We start from the raw sequence: 20,878 nt of genomic DNA on the forward strand, positions 1-20,878 counted from the left end.
CTTGATAGTGTTCCCACTGAGTTAGTGAAACATGCAAGCAAAATGTTGATTATACACCTGCAAGGGCGTTCCAGCCTATGCAGTCCTGCTAGACTGCTTTGTGGTCATGGTTACTACAATCAAAAACACCTATAAGAGGACAGGTAGAAAAGTTAATGCTTAGTAAAACACTAGTTACTTCATCCCCATCACGAAAAATATTCTGTTTATACAATTCTCGTTAATTTAGTGTAGCACAATTGCCATTTGTATTAACAGAAGAAAGATTTAAATGAATAAAGTTTTTTTCAGTGTGACAAATGAATAAAAGCCAAGGGAGAACATCATTATTGTTTCACATTTCCATTAACCTTAAAAAGTCTCAAGAAACCAACTGTGTGTTTGAGCACCAGAATATGTAGGTTTTAATTACAAGATGACTCTATTTGGTATTTTAAACTTGTTACATGCTTTTACTTAGGCCGTATACTGACATCAACACTTAGGAAGAAATAAGAGTGCAATGAGGACAAAACCTGTTACAGGAAAAGGAATTGATATGAGGCCTGGAAAACAAAGCAAATAGCAATGGTCAGATGTTGAAGGAATAGAAGGAGATATACTAAGAGGAAAAAAAGTATTTATTATATCAAAATGATATATATTTTATATATATATCAAAATGATATATATTTTATGTAATTTATATGTCTATAAATATATTATATCTTTTGAATATATAATTCATAATATAATACTATTAATTTATATAATTTATATATATAAATATGTTAGATATACATTTACAGTACTTCTCATTTTTAAATTTTTTAATCATGGTTTTCAAGAATAATTTGAAAGATTGGTCTCTTTCAAAAGAGTTTGGTGAAATTAACAGCAGACATATTTATAGGAAGAAATTAATGTCTATGACAGCAACTAACACATTAGATGATATCAAGATGCCATGTAGCATTCTAAGTTTCTTACATGTACAAACTCATTTAATCATCTCAACAACCCTAGAAAATAGGTGGAATTATTATTTTTGCTCTGAGATCAAAATATTGCTTACAACTGCACTGAAGTAATCAGAATAGGGGAACAGGCGTAACCCACATACCAGCTTTCATATCTATATACTAACTTTTCCTATTTGTTTCCATAAATGACTCTCTGTGCTCCTATAAAAATTAAATCCTCCTTCCACTTGTGACTAGAACTGGGCAATAATAGTCCTATCCCATCTCTTCCATAGCCTCCACCTCTCCTGCTCTACTGAATCATTTTCATCTGCATGCAGCCATGCTATTACTTTTTTGTCTCATCTTTATTCTAATTATTTCAACAAGCTAGTTCTATTTATTTTCTCCCCTTTGAAGTAAAACTCAATCGAATTCACAATGTTTAGTCCTTTTATCCATTCTTTCTTAAACCCATACTATCCACATCTAACCCCTACTCCATTAAAATATTCTTATTAATTGCCAGCAATAGCCTCTATAATGCTAAATTTAATGATCATTTTATTTGGCCCTTGGGTATCATTTGTCATGGTTGATCACTCTCTCTTCGTTGATAGACTCACTTGACTTGATCATACTCATAAAAGCAGCATTTAAAAAGACGAAGGAAGGAAAGTCCAGTACAGAACATATAGTTTTCAGATAAAGCAATTTGACTTATGTAAATACAAAGGTATTCGGTGTCATCATTAAAATTTGTAGTGTCTAGGACAAGAATATCACCAGGGCCCGCTTTACCGTATGTCTCAATATTTAGAAGTTATAAATTGAGTTTAAAAAAACTGTGAAATAAACAAAATATATTATGTCTTTATCCTGGCTTAAATGCTTTTTTTTTTTAATTTTTTTTTTAAATTATACTTTAAGTTCTAGGGTACATGTACATATGCACAACGTGCAGATTTGTTACATATGTATATATGTGCCATGTTGGTGTGCTGCACCCATTAACTCATCATTTCCATTAAGTGTATCTCCTAATGCTATCCCTCCTCCCTCCCTGCTCCCCACAATAGGACCCGGTGTGTGATGTTCCCCTTCCTGTGTCCAAGTGACCTCATTGTTCAATTCCCACCTATGAGTGAGAGCATGAGGTATTTGGTTTTTTGTTCTTGCGGTAGTTTGCTGAGAATGATGGTTTCCAGCTGCATCCACGTCCCTACAAAGGACACGAACTCATCCTTTTTTATGGCTGCATAGTATTCCATGATGTATATGTGCCACATTTTCTTAATCCAGTCTGTCACTGATGGACATTTGGGTTGATTCCAAGTCTTTGCTATTGTGAATAGTGCTGCAATAAACATATGTGTACATGTGTCTTTATAGCAGCATGACTTATAATCTGGCTATATCCCCAGTAATGGGATGGCTGGGTTGAATGGTATTTCTAGTTCTAGATCCTTGAGGAATCACTACACTGTTTTCCACAGTGGTTGAACTAGTTTGCAGTCTCACCAACAGTGTAAAAGTGTTCCTGTTTCTCCGCATCCTCTCCAGCACCTGTTGTTTCCTGACTTTTTAATGATTGCTGTTCTAACTGGTGTGAGATGGTATCTCATTGTGGTTTTGATTTGCATTTCTCTGATGGCGATTGATGATGAGCATTTTTTCATGTGTCTGTTGGCTATATGAATGTCTTCTTTTGAGAAGTATCTGTTCATATCCTTTGCCCACTTTTTGATGGGGTTGTTTGTTTTTTTCTTGTAAATTTGATTGAGTTCTTTATAGGTTCTGGATATTAGCCCTTTGTCAGATGAGTAGATTGCAAAAATTTTCTCCCATTTTGTAGGTTACCTGTTCACTCTGATGGTAGTTTATTTTGCTGTACAGAAGCTCTTTAGTTTAATTAGATCCCATTTGTCAATTTTGGCTTTTGTTTAAATAGTTTTATAATAACAACATTTCTTTCGTTGCTTTATTTTTCTGTCCTTAACTGTGTTTTTTTGTTTCTTTTTCTTTCTACAATGACCTTGATTTTTATTTATTCTCAATTATCAAAATGATTGTTGCAACAAAAAATTTTAATTGTATTTAAAATGTGAGTATATGTTTCTTGAAAAACAAATTGAATGCAATAGGACACATTGGAAAAATAAAATTATTTACATATTTCAAAAACTATTTTATTGTAATCTAAAACACTCATAGCTTACTGAAATTTATATTAATATTAAAAATAAAAAATAAAAATTTTTAAAGTTAATATTTAGATCGAATTTATTTAAATAAATCTGGATATTTAAATTCATTTGGGAGAATTAAATACATGTTAGTAAACTATATAAAAATATTATTCAGTATACAGTTACTTGTCAATGTAGAAAATTATTACTACTCTTCACACACCTTCTATCTAGGCCCCTCAGATACACAAACATAAGGGTAATTCAAGTTAATTGATACGGCCGGGCGCGGTGGCTCAAGCCTGTAATCCCAGCACTTTGGGAGGCCGAGACGGGCGGATCACGAGGTCAGGAGATCGAGACCATCCTGGCTAACACGGTGAAACCCCGTCTCTACTAAAAAATACAAAAAACTAGCCGGGTGAGGTGGCGGGCGTCTGTAGTCCCAACTACTTGGGAGGCTGAGGCAGGAGAATGGTGTGAACCCGGGAGGCGGAGCTTGCAGTGAGCTGAGATCTGGCCACTGCACTCCAGCCTGGGTGACAGAGCGAGACTCCGTCTCCAAAAAAAAAAAAAAAAAAAGTTAATTGATACAAAATATTTCTCAGTCACCATGTGCAAATCCTACAAGTGCAATGCAAATTCTTGATTACATTCAGAACTACTTACTGGTCCATGAACAGAAACAAACAAGAAGATTGTATCTACTCTTGAGAAAACACATTTTGTTTTGCACAAATCTATTGCATTCATGTTGAAAAGTATTTGACAAGTTAATTTGTCTCCTCAGTTCCACTAATTCAACTATCTTTCCCTACACTCCTACCAATTGTCTGTTTCAATGTCAGCACAGGTTAAATCCACAAACTATTCCAGCAATGAAATCTAGTCATCCTGTTTTCCAAGGATATGAAGTAAGAAGTATAGAGAGAAGTACTCTGGAAATAAGAGAGTATTAGTCACCAAAGAACATCGATGTTTTAGGATTCTGAGTAGTGTTGTTCTAGTTCTGGGTACCTGATCTGAAGAAACCAATGTTTCTGTACATTCTTTACTTAATTTCTTTTAGATGTTTGCAAATATGCAAGGCCCTCTATGGAGGCCAGGACAAAGGCCTTTAATGCCTGGATTCATACCACAATTCTATGAATTATTATCAGTTATTATTGTATTAAAGTTATTAAATGTGTCATTAATGTATGAAGCATTACTATAATAGGCACCACTGATTTATAAACTATAAGTTTTTAAAATTTTCATAAATGAGACTGAGAAGTTACACAGGAAAACAACAAATTGGGATGTGGACATCCATTCTTAATTAATACCACAACTCTGGTTTTATTAAATTTAGAGAAGGAACTTTTTACTCATACTTTTTGTTTGCTTTTTAAAATATTGCTGGTGAAAAATTATTTAAAAAGTATTGTAATACACAGTAGAGTATAACTTGGAATAAACTACTTGAGATTTATAGACTAAAATGCACTGCAAAAATTGTAAACTTTATATTCATATTGTTCACATTATGAGTTTTTAAAATACTGCATTTACTACCTTACGTTTTTTCATAATAGAGAGTTTTTGATGTTGCAGGATTTGTACTTATATATTTTAAATTATAGTTTTAGTAGATACCATAAGGTATTCTTTAATTCCTTATCTCTCAAAGCAGCTGCATCTTTCTGAGTTCTTAGAATTGAATTGGCATTTGAATCAGAATATAGACCTTTAATTTCTTAGCTATTTCCATTATTCTTTGCCCTGCTAGAAACCAAAGTTTAAAATGTTAAGACAAGAAACAAGATATGAGTCTAATGAAATTTGTTTAAAGCAAGAATAAAACCCTGAAAAGAATGCATTGTCTATTCATATTGTTATCTGTCAGAAACCAAAGGAAATGCTTAGCTTGTATTGCTTAATTTTAAACTATACATCTTCAAAAGACTGATTCAAATTTGCAATAAACTTGGCGTACCTAAATGAAATACCTATAAAAATTGCGGGAAAATTGTGGATGACGTACCTGGGTACTATAGCAGCAGGATGCGAATAGAAAGAGCGCAAACCCTTAGAGGGACATTTGGCTAATAATAGTCTTGTTAATTTGGAAACATGTAAGTCTAATGATTAATCAAAAAATATTTAGCATAAATTTTTACATTTATCCTAGGTGAGACTTGAGAATCTGGTGGAAAGGGTGAAAAGGCCATAAGATCAGCAATCACCACTTCTCATGAAAAAAGATCATCATTAACAATACAAGCAAGTTATGTCAACATAATTGACATGAACTTTACATGAAAACAAAGTTGTTTTGGGATCTAGCATTATAGACACCTAGCTTCTCTTCTTGTTAAAGATTTGAATGCTTGATCATTTGCTGTTACTAATTTTTTAATATATTTTTATTTTCAGTTTTGCTTTTATGAAACAAGGCAATCAATGATATTCATTCCTTCTCCACCTTTCTCTTTCTTTTTTATATAAAAGAATTTAAACAAACAAGAATATTAGAAAAATAGAACTGTAGAAGTTAAATTGGAATTAACTTGAGAGATAATTTTGTCCAACATCCTCATTTTGTGTAAGAGAAAAAAAAAACAGGAGTAGTGATTTGAACATACTGCAGCTATTTCCCCAGAATCATATCTGCAGCTCTAATTACTATCACTGGAGACTGAGTTTTAATTATAAGCCAAATGACAGTGATCAAGAAGGCCTTAGTGTTTCTCAGTTGGATCGAACTTTAAACAGGCTTCTTTCTGCCTCTAAGCCCCTGACCCTTGTGTTTTGTTTTGTTTTTTTTTTCTTTTTTAAAGAGCATTTACTTTAGAAATCTTGTCATTGTAAATTCGTTCCTCTATTCCTTTGAGGTGTAAATCATTTTAAAAGCTTCTTGCTAGTTTTACAACCCAAGAAAGTCTTTCTCAAAGACCTGGGAGGCATTCCTTTGACATGTAATGTTAAGGAAGACAGTGCCCCTATCTTCCAGTTTCTGTGGGAAAATCGGGGCCTAACTTCTGCAGGGAACTGCCTCCAAAACTACCTCTGCCAAAAAGGGAAAGTTTACTCTTCTTTTGGGTAAAGGCAGTAAGCAAACACCACAAATGGTCTATAACTCACCCTCCAACCTCAGCTTTTCAAAACTCCTAGCCCTTTGTTTTTGTTTCTTTGGTTACTGATACATAATAATTGTATGTATTTATGGAGTTCATGTGATATTTTGATACCTGCATATAAAGTGTGATAAATCAGAATTTTTAGGATATCTATCACCTCAAATATGTATCTTTCTGTGTGTTGGGAACATTTCAAATATTTTCTTCTAGTTCGAAATACAGAATAAATTACTGTTAACTACAGTAACACTGCTGTGCTATTCAACACTAGAACTTATTTCTTCCATGGGAAGGGAGGGGTTAAGAGAGGTTGGTTAATGGTCTCAGCCCTTTGTTAAGCAGAGTTTAATTCAGACTGAGTTCTGCCTCTATCCACTGTTTCAATAATAATTCAATGACCTTGAATAAGGTCATTTTGCCTAATTAACTTTGTCTGGTGTAATTTATTCTTCAATAGCAGCTACATGCATTTGGCCAAATAACATCAGAGCATAGCATGCCTAGAAAGGTAATATAACTGATGAAATATTAATGTAAATGGGTAGGTTTGGGGGGGATAATGTGAAAGACACTGATAAATTTGGGATTTTTTTAAATACAAGAGAAGGTGAACAGATATTAAGAATGTCTCAGGGAAATGGAGTATCATTAAGAATACATTTAAAATCTCTCAATATGTTTGCCAACTTAGCTTTAGACTCTAGCATTATGGATGTTTAAATTTTCCTCTTTTGAAATACTTATAAATAACTATTTTGAAGTGTTCACATTTATGATATAATTCACATATTTTAACTAAGAAGGTCAGATTATTACATTTACCATAATATTTGCCTTTTCCTGTTGAAAAGATTTCACGTTGGGGAAATCCATAGTTAATCAGTTGTAGCAAAAGGTATATAGTTGTAATACAGTCATATCTAATCACAAGGAATTTCCTGAACCAGGCACCATCCTTAGTTGACACAAGTATAAATTTTAGTTAGACACTTAGATTTCTGAAAAATGAGTAATATGATTGAAATAGTTATATTACACACACACACACACTTAGCCTTCATGACTCATCTAGAAAAAGAATCAATATGTAAGGATAATAAAGATAAAAGATGTCATAAGTTAAGCCAGGATTCTGCCATTTTGTGTAATGATGAGGAGAAAACATCAATAATAGAACAAGAGTTAATGACTAACTCGTGTCGATACCATATTTCACTGTAGTTTGTTTGCAATTTACAATTATTCTAATTACAAGTCATTCACTGGTCCCTCCTCCCTGATACCAAGAAGCATGGCTAAATCTCAGATAAATTATAGCAAACAATGTACTTGCCTTTCATTGTATTTACCCTTCTCCCAACCTGTTCCCAAACCTCTCCTTAACTCTGGGGAAGATACAAAAAAGAACACAGTAGTTGCATATTTCAAAAATTTCTCATTTTTATTCATTACTTACTTGGGGAAATTTGCCTCATGAGATATTTGTTTACCAGATTCAGATAGAGCTTTTTTAAATTGAAGATGTCAGTCTTTACTAATGTAGTGGCCATATTCTATGTTTTGACAGCCTAACTTTTAACAAGTACTAGTATAGTAGTGAATTGTGTCACCAAATTAATTATACTTCAGTATGATTAACATGGAAATACAGAAAATCTAGGTATCTTTAAACAAAGAGATATTCAGGTTTCTACTGCCTACATATCCTGCATTTCTTTCTGCTTTATTTTAATTCCCTTGCATCCAAAATTTGGCTGGGTGCATAAGGGCTTGGTAATAGCCATGAAAATATTTGGTTTCTTATAGACGTAACATCATTACCAGAGATAATAATGTTTACTTGAAAATTATGAATATGTGTTTATTTCTGTTATATATCAACTAATAACGTTCAATTCTTTTCTAGCAAAACCACATACAAATAATCATAAAGTGATCATACTTTTTTTTTGAGACAAATAATAGATACTGTCAGGTGTATCCATGGAAGGCATTCTATGGATGTTTAGAGATTCTTCTGCTTTTTAGCTCATACGGGAATAAAAACTAACAGGAAACAAGTTTATTCATGAAAAGCTGGAGGTACATGGATAGGTAGTAAAATATGGAAGAATGCTACATTTTATTCACATGCTTTTCTGATATTTTAATACATGTAAGTAATCAAAACTAAATGAGTATTAACTGAGCACCTTCATGCCCAATCAATGCATTTCTGGGAAGAACTCAATTAGTTTATAAAAGGTTAAAATAGCATAAAGAGAATAGTTTTGTGGTGTTTCAAGTAAGGCTGTGATACCAACATTTTTATATTCATAGTTACAACATTATCTTGGTGGCTGTTTATTCAGTTGTGTTAAAATTTTCAAAGAAGCTTTTATTGTAGTTGTAAAACTTTTCATTATAATATTACTTTTAAAAACTATTTTAAACAAGAAAGATGAAATTTTAAAGTAAAATAATTTTTACCAAATACTTTGTTTTGTAAAATGTTTATATTTAAGCCCACTTTTATTGTATATATTTAAGATGTACAACGTGGTGTTTTGATACACATACACATAGTGTAATCAAATTAACATTTCAGTCACCTTCAACAGTTACTTTTCTGGAATAAGATCCCCTGAAGTCTACTCTCTTAGCAAGTTTTCAGTATACAATACAACATTAGTACCTATATTCCTCATGCTGTACATTAGAGCTCCAGATTTATTCATCCTACATAAAAGCAAGTTTGTCTCCTTTTCTACTTTTTATCTATTTCCTCCCAGTCTCCACTCCTGGTAAGACACTGATAATTTCAAATAAACAATCTCATAAGAAAATGATGAACTTTTGTTCTCTGATTAATTGAAATTTTCTTTTGAAATCTAGCATTAGTTTTAAGCCCAAAATAGGGCAAAGTAAGTTTTTATACTATATTGCTGAAAACATAGCAGGCTAGCCAATGTTATTATCTCATTTTAGATATGCATATATTTTTGAAAATCCACCTGAAATAGCCATGAATTTTGTGTTTTACCTATTCATATGTTAGTGGGAGATACATAAAATGTAATCTTACATTATGTCTGTCTTTCCCTGCATTATAAACTGTTTCAAATTGAGGTAGATATCATACAAATGAAGTCCTTTGGTGATAAATAGGGAAAAGTTTTGGCAAAACTGTGCCCAAATCATGTTGTGTAGGCTGTGCACTGATTGCCTCAGACTAATCTTCACTCTATTGGTGTGAAGAAATTAACTGGGACTTAAATCTTCTTAAGAAACACTGGCTTTTGGGATTACATAATTCATTAGGATTCTGTGTTTGTCCTTTGTTTTGTAATCATAAGGTGGTTGCTGCATTGCTCTCCCTGTCACATGTAAATGATATGGAGGGCAGACTGGGGTGCCAAGACATTACCCAACTTATGCACTCACTTTGTTAACAAACGGAGCTCTCTAAGATGCTGTAGCCACTGATTCCAGCGTTCTACACAGGATAGTAGGATGGTACCTAAATGTGCTATTAAAGCATGATATGTGAGCATTGTTAGCTGCTTGTAATGTCAAAAGTCTGAGCTGGAGAATCTATAGGCAGAGCTGTGACCCCCACAAACAGTAAATAATGTGGTGACCTAAGTACTTCATATTCTCTGAGACCAGATACTAGAGCCCAGGCCAGCAGGCCAGGCTGGAGATCTAAGAGTCTAGATACACAGAGCCTGACAGATGCTCTATCTCCATCACACTTCCCTTCCAAACTCTGGCAAGTGAACTTTCCTATTATTCTTTCCAGTGTGTTTGGTTCTCTCCTACAGGAAACACTTTGGATGAGAAATCCTAGAGAGGTAATGTGAGAGTATAATACATTCGAATATGTTGAAATATATGTTTCTACATTTATATCAAGATTGATGAAAGGTGGTAATTCTGACCTGTGGCACTCTCTGCGTTTGCCTAAGGAGCCCCTTTAACGTGCACTAGTCTCCAATTACAATCCTCCTCAAAGAAGTTAATGGGAAGAATACTAAATTTACCAATGAGGAATGACACAATTTGTTTTCTGTGAATTATGTGTAGATTCCTGGACATCAGCTTTAATCCAGCACTAAGATACTTTGAGATCCCAAGAGAATGGTTTCATTTAGATGCTCAGTGGGGCCGTCTTTAGGCCTTCTTGTGACATAATACTTACACTCCAGCAGGACTTTGATTATCTGAGTCAGCTGTATATATTATAAAAGCAAAAGCTACTTATATAAAAGTAATAAAGTAATTTTATTTAATCAGTTAATGAAAATATTTTTAAGTAACTGTGCCAGGTGGTAGCTTAACATTTTAACTTTCTAATTTAATTTACATAATTTAAAAAGAATGTGAAAAATTCCACATGACTCGACTTTCATGCCTATAAATTAGGCCCAGGCAATATATTCAGTGTTTAATGCCATTTAAAAACCATGTAGCTTTACTTTCATTAATTTACCATGTATATGTAAAACAATTCCTAAATTGCTTTTATTTGAAAGCTTGCCATTTTTCAAAAAGCCTTCAGAATTATATAAAGGTTGCAAGAATCGTTCATCGAAGTTCTGTATGCCTTTACGTATATTTGCCAATTTTCATCATTGTGCTACCTTTACCATATCTTCTCTTTTTCTCTTTATCTCTCCCTTCCTCCTCTCTCCTTCTCTGTATCTCTCTGACATTTCTGTCCTTTGGCTGAGCCATTTGAGAGCAAGTTACAGACATGATCAATTATCCCTTAATAATTCCACCTGTAAGAACAAGGACATTCAATCACATGTTTACAGTACAATTAACATGTTCAGGAAATTTAACATTGATATAATAATTATATCTAGTACACTATACTTCAACTTTTTTCAATTGTCCCAGTGATCTCCATATATATATGTGTGTGTGTGTATATATATATATGTGTGTGTGTGTATATATACGTGTGTATATATATAGATGGAGATCTATATATAGAGATATATATAGATAATATTTTTAGTTGATCCAGGATAATGCTTCTATTTATTTGTGGGTCTCTTTAGCCACCTTTAGCCATAAACAATTCCTCACCTTTTCTTCGTATCTCATAAAACAGGCACTTTAAGGAGAACATATGGATTTCTCTTTGTTTTCATATGATTAGATTCAGATTATGCATTTTTGGCAAAAATTTAACATATATAATATCGCATTTTTTTTAGTACAACACTTCGTGGGGGGGGAGGGGGCGGAATAATGTCCCTGAGTCCTAGTTGTTGTGTCTTAATTTGATGTATTTAATTTAGGTGGCATCTTTTATATCAATACATTAAAAAAGCAGCCCGTATTCCATTCTCCATCACATTTTAACTGATGGTTTTGGCATTGATGGACTATTCTTGCCTGAAACATAAATAAAAATTTGGTACCGGGAGTTTTTTTTTTAATCTATTATTTTTACACCTACATTATTTATTTATTAATATACTTATAATCTCTATGGGTTCATAGTCATTGGATTATAATCCATTCTTTTTACAATACATTTCATGCTGAAATTGTCCCATAATTGTCTAGTGCAAACATTTTCACATTGACTTGAGTCCCTCCCCCTTTAATAGTATTTTCTTACTTTGTGGCATAATGAAGTGTTACGAGTTTACTTTGTACTTTCTCTGCCCCATCCTTTAAATCAACTATTTTTCAAAAATTACTTGTTCGCTTAAGTGAATAATAGTTTTGAGAAGCAAGATATAATTGCTTGATGCCTTACTGCCTATTGGGTTGGTATTGTACTTGGATCCTTTTAATAAAGAGAACTGTAGTTTAGTAGGTTGGTAGGAGGGTGGGTAGATAGATATATTGACAGATAGATTTTTAAAAATCATGTTTATAATGTTATCTTCAATTCTAAACTAACAGCACCAATTTCATCCTTGCCTTACTAGACCCCCCACTCCATATTTGTTTTTTCAGAACATGAATACTTGCTTCTCATAATGTCATACATTTATATTTGACATATATTTATGTATTTGCTTAATTTTACAACATGTATGGCCTTACTATACAGAAAAGTGTTAACATAGTGGGTTTAAATTGCTGCCCTTGAAAAGTTCTGCTTGTAAGATGAGCCCTTGGCTGGCATCTGGGAACCTGGATTTCAGGAATGCTCCTACACTCCTCATGGTAAGAATTGCTCACTGTGTTTAAACTGTTTGAGTAAGCAATATGGTATATCCTGAATACCTACTTTCCTTCTAAGAGTCTGGAATTTTTGTACATACCAGGTAGAGGCCCCCTGTTTGACTTGGCCCAATAAAAACTGTGGGTGATAATTCTGTAACCAACTTCCCTGTTGAAAACATTTCACATGTTCTTGCTGGGGAAATTAAACACATTCTGTGTGATTCCACTGGGAAAGGACCCTTGGGAAACTGTCTGGTTTCCCCAGATTTGCTCCATGCAACTTCCCTGTTAGTTAATTTTGTTCTGTATCCTTTTGCTGTGAGTAAAACTTGTGCTAAATTCTGTGAATCCCCCTAGGGAATCATCAGACCAATAGTCTTGGGTACCTCTGATATGCCTGCAAACAGAACACCTCTAAGGAGAGTTTTTAAAATTATGTCTTTTTTTCCTTTCATTAGACTGAAAGTAGTCAGAAATAGATAGTCAGAAACTACCTTTTTTCTTTCTGTTTTGAAATAATTGGAAATTTACAAGAATGACAAAAAAAGAAAAAAAAAAAAGGACAGAGAGCTCTATGTACCTTGCACCAAGTTCCCTACAGTGATTGTATTTCACATAACTATAACAAAATATCAAAGAAGGGAATTGGCATTGGTATAGGGTGTGTGTGTGGTTCTGTGTGAGTGTAAATTCAGGTAACCACCATGACAATCAACCTATAGAACTATTTCTTCGACACAAAGTTCCCCTTCAGTAACTCCCTTCTTACCACCACCCCCATCATCACTAGAAGCACTGATCTGTTTCCCTATTTATTATTTTGTCCTTACGAGAATGCTATATAAATGGCGTCATATAGAGTGTGACATTTTGGGGATTGGTTTTTATTATACAGTAATTCAGGTGAGATTAAACATGATACTGCCTGTATCGGTAACCCATTCCTTTTTACAAAATAATTGCCTTGGGCAGTATGGCCATTTTAATAATACTGATTTTTCCCATCCATGAGCATGGAATGTTTTTCCATTTGCTTGTGTCGTCTCTGATTCCTTTGAGTAGTGGTTTGTGGTTCTCATTATAGAGATCTTTCACCTCCCTGGTTAGCCCTATAGCTAGGTATTTTATGCTTTGTGTGGCAGTTGTGAATGTGATTGCATTCCTGATTTGGCTCTCGGCTTGGCTGTTTTTGGTGTACAGAAATGCTGGTAATTTTTTTACATTGATTTCGTATCCTGAGACTTCACTGAAGTTGTTTATCAGATTAAGGAGATGTTTGAGCTGTGACTATAATGTTTTCTAGATATAAAATTATGTCATATGCAAACAGGGATAGTTTGACTTACTCACTTCCTATTTGAATACCTTTATTTCTTTCTCTTGCCTAATTGCCCTGGCTAGGACTTCCATACTACCTTGAATGGGAATGGTAAGAAGGGCACCCTTGTCTTGTGCTGGTTTCCAAGGGGAATACGTCCAGCTTCTGCCAATTCAGTATGGTATTATCTATGGGTCTGTCAAAGATAGCTCTTATTATTTTGCGGATTATTACTTCAATACCTTGTTTATTGAGAGTTTCTAACATGAAAAGAAGTTGAATTTTATCAAAAACCTTTTCTGCATCTATTGACATAATCATGTGGTTGTTGTCTTTAGTTTTGTGTATGTGATGAATCACAATAATTGATTTATGTAGGTTGAATCGAACTTGCATCCCAGGGATAAAGCCTACTTGATTATGATGCATATAAGCTTTTTGATGTGCTGCTGGATTTGGTTTACCAGTATTTTGTTGAGAATTTTTGCATTGAGTTTCATCAAAGGTATTGACTTGAAGTTTTCTAATTTTTGTCATGTCTCTGCCAGGTTTTGGTATCAGGATGATACTGGTCTTATAGAATGAGTTAGGGAGGAGTCCCTCCTCCTAGATTTTAAAAAATAGCTTCAGTGAGAAGGTACCAGATCTTCCTTGTACATCTGATACCATTTGCCTGTGAATCTATCTGGTCCAGAGCTCTTTTTGGTTGGTAGGCTATTTATTACTAATTCCATTTTAGAGCTTATTATCGGTCTGTTCCAGGATTCAGTTTCTTCTTGATTCAGTCTTGGGAGGATGTATGTCCCCAGGAATTTACCCATTAATTCGAGATTTTCTAGTTTGTTTGCATAGAGTTGTTCATAATATTCTCTGATGGTTATTTGTATTTCTGTGGGGTCAGTGGTAATGTCCCCTTTCATGTTTCTAATTGTGTTTATTTGGATCTTCTCTCTTTTCTTCTTTATTCGTCTAGCTAGCAGTCTATTTTATTATTTTTTTTTTCTTTTTCAAAAACAACTCCTGAATTCATTGATCTTGAATGGTTTCTTGTGTCTCTATCTTCTTTAGTTCAGCTCTGATATTGGTTATTTCTTGTCTTCTGCCAGCTGTGGGGTTGGTTTGCTCTTGGTTCTCCAGTTCTTTTAGTTGTAATGTTAGGTTGTTAAATTGAGCTATTTCTAAATTTTTGACCCAGCAATCCCTTTATCTAAATTATCAAATTTGTCCATAATCCCTGATGGCATTCTTAGTTCTTAAGTCTGCTCTGTCTGCAACTGATAGAGCTACTCCCTCTTTTTTTTGACTAGAGATAGTATGGTATACCTTTCTCCATCCTTTACTTTTCCTCTATAAGGTTCCTTAGATTTAAAGTGAGTTTCTTGTAGAAAGTATATAATTGGGTCTTATTTTTTGATGCACTCTAAAAATCTCTGTCTTTTAATTCTCATCTATTGATTATTGACGCAGTTAGATTAATATCTACTATATTTGTTACTGGTTTCTATTTGTTGCCTTTATTCTTTGTTTCTATTTTGTTTTTCACATTTTTTCTTTTTTTGTGTGGTTTTAATTGAGCACTTTATATAATTACTTTTTTTCTTCTTTCTTATCATCTTTTCACATCAATCATACTTCTAAAGTCCACTTTAGAAATAACACTGTACTGCTTCACAAATAGCATAAGTATCTTATATTCACAAAATATTTCTAATTCTTCTCATTTCTTATATCATTGCTGTCTTTCATTTTACTTGCACAAAAGCATACATCAGGTGTCAACACTTTAAATATTTTACTACATTCATTGCTTGCATGGTTTCTGAGAAGTCCAATGTAGTTCTTGTCTTTACTCCTCTATGCATATTTTTTCCCCCTGGCTTTTTTCAAATTGTTTTAATCTTTGATTTTCTGAAGCTTGAATATGTTGTACCCAGGTGTAGGTTTTTTGGTATTTATGCTGCTTGGTGTTATCTGAGCTTTCTGGATCTGTGATTTGGTGTCTGACATTATTTTGGGAAAACTTTTAGTCATTATGGCTTTAAATATTTCTTCTGTTCTTTTCTTTCTTCTACATCTGGTATTCTCAATATATATATGTTACACTGTTTGTGTAACTAGTTGTTCCAGAGTTCTTGGGTATTCTGTTCTCAGAGGGGTTTTGTTTTTTTGTTTGTTTGTAGTTTATTTTTTTTCTTTATTTTTCAATTTTGGAGGTTTTTATTATTATATTCTCAAAGTCAGAGACTTTTTGCTCATTTCCTCCAATCTCCTAATGAGCCCACTGAAGGTATTCTTCATTTCTTTTATAGTGTTTCTATCTCCAGCATTTCTATTTGATGCTTTCTTAGAATTTCCCCATCTACTTACATTATCTACCAGTTCTTACATGTTGTCTACTCTTTTGTCAAAAACCTCAGCATATTAACTGTAAGGTTTATTTAAATTAAATTAAATTAGATTTATTTTAAGTTTATGCTGTGATAGTTCTAACATTCCTGCCAAATCTGACACCGTTCTAATGCTTATTTAGCTTTCTCACACTGTGTGGGTCTTGTTTTTGTTTTGTTTTGCCTTTCAGTATGCCTTCTAGTTTTTGTTGGAAGGTAAATATGATGTACTTGGCAATTTTTTTTTAAAGGCAGTAAATTGGTGTTTAGTAATGCAGTTGTAATGTGGGGACAGGAGGAGGAAAGCAATCTGTAGTCTTATTATTAGTCTTAGTCTTTTAGTGAGTTTGTGCTTCTGCACTATGGACTTCACCAGTGCTTCTTTATTCCCTCCCATTTAGGTGGGACAGGGTAAGTAAAAGGGCTGGATTTTTAGTATTTCTCTTCCTCCACTTAGTAGGCTAGAGGTAACTAAAGTAGGGTGTTTTACTTGCCCTGGGTGAGTTAGACTCTGGTAAAGCTCTATCAGGTTAAGGCTCTGATAAAAATAGTTTCTCCTGAGGGAAGGCTTTCTTAAGAGGAACAGAGTACTCTAGTATATTTCAAATGGGTTATTTCTCCCCTCTTCTGCTCAAAGCAGGAGAGGATTTTTCTCTGATATTCACTGTGATGACCTGGTATAACTCCTAGAAATAAACACACAAAAGCATTAGAGTTCCCTATAACTGAGTCCCCCTGGAGATTTTAACTCTCAGACTTGTCCATTCTGAGCCTCCAGCAGTTGCTCAATTACCATTTAGGTTTCCTTACTATGATAACTGGTTCCTGTGGAGACACCTGCTCTGATAAGTGGTGTTGTTTTGTGTGTGTCTGTCTATCTACCTGTTCCTCCAATTTTGGACACAGTGGTTTGCCCCGTGATCTCACTTCCCTGAAATACCTAAAAACCTTTATTGACTTAAAAAATATTTAGCTTTTTATTTGTTGTTAGGATCATGTGGTGACTTCTAAGCTCCTTGAAGGACAGACCAAAATTCAAAGAATTTGCCAATTCTTTTTAAGTTGCTGAGTCAGTTTTTATGGCAGGATGTACCACAGTTGCCTTAGCCATTTGCCTTTTAAAGGAGTTTTGGTTGTTTTCAGTTTGGGGTTTTTAAAAATAAAGCTGCTATGAACATTCTTGTACAGGTTTTGTTTAGGTGTTTGTTTTGAATAAAAGTCATGTGATGGCTAAGTATATGGCATGTACATATTTTTCTTTTATTAAATTTTAAAGAAAATGTCAAACTATTTTGAGAATGGGTATATCATTTTACACTCCCACCGGCAATGTATGCAAGATCTAGGGTGTCATCTTCATCAGAATTTCATGTTGTCACATTTTTAAAAATATGTTTTATCTGCTCTAGTAGGTATGTAGTAGTATGTCATTGTAGTCTTAATTTCCATTTGCCTACTGGCTACTGGTGTTGAACATCTTTTCATGTGGCCATTTACCATTCACATATCCTTTTTGTGAAATACCTGTTTGTATCTTTTGGCCATTTTGTATTTGGATCTCTTTAAAGCAACGGCAGTTAAAAAAGACAAAAAGGATCATTATATAATGATAAAAGGCCTTTTCCACTAGAAAAATATCATAATCCTAAGTATATATATATATACACACACCTCACACTGGACCTCCCAAATTTATATTACAATTACTAATGGACCTAAGAAATGAGACAGACAGCAACACAATAATAGTGGGGGACTTCACTACTCCACTGACAGCACTAGACAGGTCATCAAGACAGAAAGTCAACAAATAAACTATGTATTTAAACTATATCCTGAAACAAATATACTTAACAGATACTTATAGAACATTCTACGCAACGACCACAGAATATACATTCTATTCAACAGCGCATGGAGCTTTCTCTAACATAGGCCACAAAATGAGCCTCAATAAATTCAAGAAAATTGAAATTACATCAAGCACTCTCTCAGACTACAGTGGAATGACATTGGATGTCAACTCCAAAAGGAACCTTCAAAGCCATGCAAATACGTGGAAATTAAATAAATGAAATCAAGATGGAAATTTAAAAATTATTCAGACTGAATGACTACAGCGACACAACGTATCAAAACCTCTGGGATACAGCAAAGGCAGTGCTAAGAGGAAAGTTCATAGCCATAAACACCTACATTGAAAAGTCTGAAGGAGAACAAACAGATAATCTAAGGTGACACCTAAAGGAACTAGAGAAACAAGTACCAACCAAACCCAAACCCAGCAGAAGACAGAAAATAACCAAGATCAGAGTAGAACTAAATGAAATTGAAACAACAACAACAAAAATACGAAAGATAAATGGAACAAAAGGCTGCTTCTTTGAAAGGATAAATAAAATTGATAGACTACTAGCAAGATTAACCAAGAAAAGAAGAGAGAAAATCCAAATAAGCTCAATTAGAAACGAGACGGAATATATTACAACTGACACCACAGAAATACAAAAGAAACAAGGCTACTATGAACACCTTTATGCACATAAACTAGAAAACCTCGAGGAGATGGATAAATTCCTGGAAAGATACATTTTTCCTAGCTTAAATCAGGAAGAACTAGATACTCTGAGCAGAACATTAACAAGCAGCTAGTTTGAAATGGAAATTAAAAAATTACCAACCACAACAACAACAAAAAAGTCCAGGACCAGACAGATTTACAACAGAATTCTACCAGACATTCAAATAATTTGTACCAATCCTACTGACACTATTACACAAGATACAAAAAGAGGGAACCCTCCCCAAATCATTATATGAAGCCAGTATCACCGTAATATCAAAACCAAGAAAGGAAATAACCAAAAAGAAAACTACAGACCAATATCCCTGATGAACATAGATGGTAAAATTCTTAACAAAATACTAGCTAATGAAATCCAACAACATATCAAAAAGATAATCTACCAGGATCAAGTGGATTTCATACCAAGGATGCAGGAATGATTTAACATACACAAATCAATAATTGTGACACACCACATGAAAATTACATGATCATCTCAATAGATGCCGAAAAAGCATTCGACAAAATCCGGCATCCCTTTGTGATTAAAACCCTCTGCAAAATCAGCATACTGTTCAGTTTTGAGAGTATTTTATAATGTCTACATATAAGTCTTTTGTCAGATGTGGCTTGAAAATATATCTTCTAGGTCTGTAACTCATCTTTGTATCATCTTAACAAAGTTTTACGCAGAGTTAAATTTTTGGTTTTTATGAAGTCCCATTTATCAATTTTTTTCAAGGATTAAGCTTTTGGTTTAATGTCTAAAAACTCTTTACCAAACCCTATATCCTGAGGATTTTTCTATTTTTTTCTAAAATATTTACAGTAGTTTTACATTTAAATCTATTATTAATCTGGTATTAATTTTTGTATAAAGTATTGGGTTTATGTTGATGCATTTTCTTGCCTATGTGTATCCAATTGCTTCAGGACTACCTGTTGAAAAGACTGCCTTTCTTCGTTGAATTACACAGGTACCCTTGTTAAAAATCAGTTGGCTGAAGGTGTAGTTGTGTTTTTTACTAGGCTATTCATTCTGTTTCATCAATCAATATGTCAATTCCTTTGCCATTAATCCTTAGTCTTGAATACAATAGCTATATAATTAAATAAAATTGGGGAGTGTAATTCCTCCCATTGTGTTCTTTTCCATACTGTTTTAGCTATTCTAGTTCCTTTCCTTTTTCATGTAAGTTTAGGGTAAGATTGTCTGTATTTAAAATAAAATGCTGGGATTTTTATAGGAATTGCTGTGAAACATTAGACCAATTCTTTAAGAATGTTTATAATCTTATTCTCAAAAAAGTATTAATTTATTCATTTAAAATATTTAATAAATGACTGTATTCTTCAAATAAAGTTCTAAGCCCAGGGAATGCAGAAAAAGAGATAATCACAAGACATGCTGTTTGTTATTAATTTTATATTTATTAAGCTTCTAAAATAATTATTCTACCTGGGACCTCAATGCACACATGTAAGCAGTTTTTTAATGATGAATGATTGAGATAAAGAATGTGACACCTTACATACAAAACTGGAAGAGAATCATGCTAGCATCCTTCTAATTTGCACATCCCAGATGCACCTGACCCTTACAGAAGCAAAGGTAAAATAAAAATGGAAGAATATTTGATAGAGGGAGAAAATATGTAGGAAAGAAATAGAAATAATTGCTTCAAAATGCATATGTTTTAATCTGGGAATGATTAAAATGCACAAAATAAATTTGAGTATTAATAAATAATAAAATGTAAGTAATGCTTGTGTTATGGGAGAAATTAAAAGAGAGATGTGATAGTTAATAACAAGCAGACAGGAATACTTTAGGTAGACTGTCAGAAACCTGAAAATTGAAAAGGAAGAAGAATGTGATGCAGAACAGACCATGCTATCTGAGCATTTAAAAATCCAGTGTTCCAGGAACATAATTTGAAAAGAAAAGAGGTATATTGGGTGAAATATGGGAGGTAAGAAAGAGCCAGATGAAATCGTCAGATTAATGGTATATATTAGTAGTGATAATGAACATTATTTCAAATCATTGAATGTAGTAGATATTATCCTACTGCATCTTTAAATACGTTGATTGCTTTGGGGATGAGTTGTGTATTTCTTATAAATGTTAATATTAAAAGAAACTACCTTTTCTTATTTTATAGAGACATAATAATTCAT

At 33.4% G+C, this 20,878-nt stretch overlaps 1 long non-coding RNA gene across 28 annotated transcripts in view; it reads left to right on the forward strand.

Moving 5' to 3' along the window:
• Positions 1-20,878, forward strand: part of LOC102144663 (uncharacterized) — a 432,084-nt gene that overhangs the window by 326,572 nt on the left and 84,634 nt on the right. For 21 of the 28 annotated variants that reach the window (XR_010579964.2, XR_010579974.2, XR_010579977.2 and 18 more), the window contains one exon: positions 5,304-6,679. The exons of 4 other annotated variants lie outside the window; for them this stretch is intronic. This is a non-coding gene — a long non-coding RNA (uncharacterized lncRNA). Of the gene's footprint in view, positions 1-2,020; positions 3,159-5,303; positions 6,680-20,878 lie in introns of those variants that run through there. 3 more of the 28 variants (XR_010579969.2, XR_012420957.1, XR_012420963.1) reach the window with 1 other exon arrangement.

This window comes from Macaca fascicularis, chromosome 12 (genome assembly GCF_037993035.2).
Source record: "Macaca fascicularis isolate 582-1 chromosome 12, T2T-MFA8v1.1".
Classification (NCBI taxonomy): Eukaryota; Metazoa; Chordata; class Mammalia; order Primates; family Cercopithecidae; genus Macaca; species Macaca fascicularis.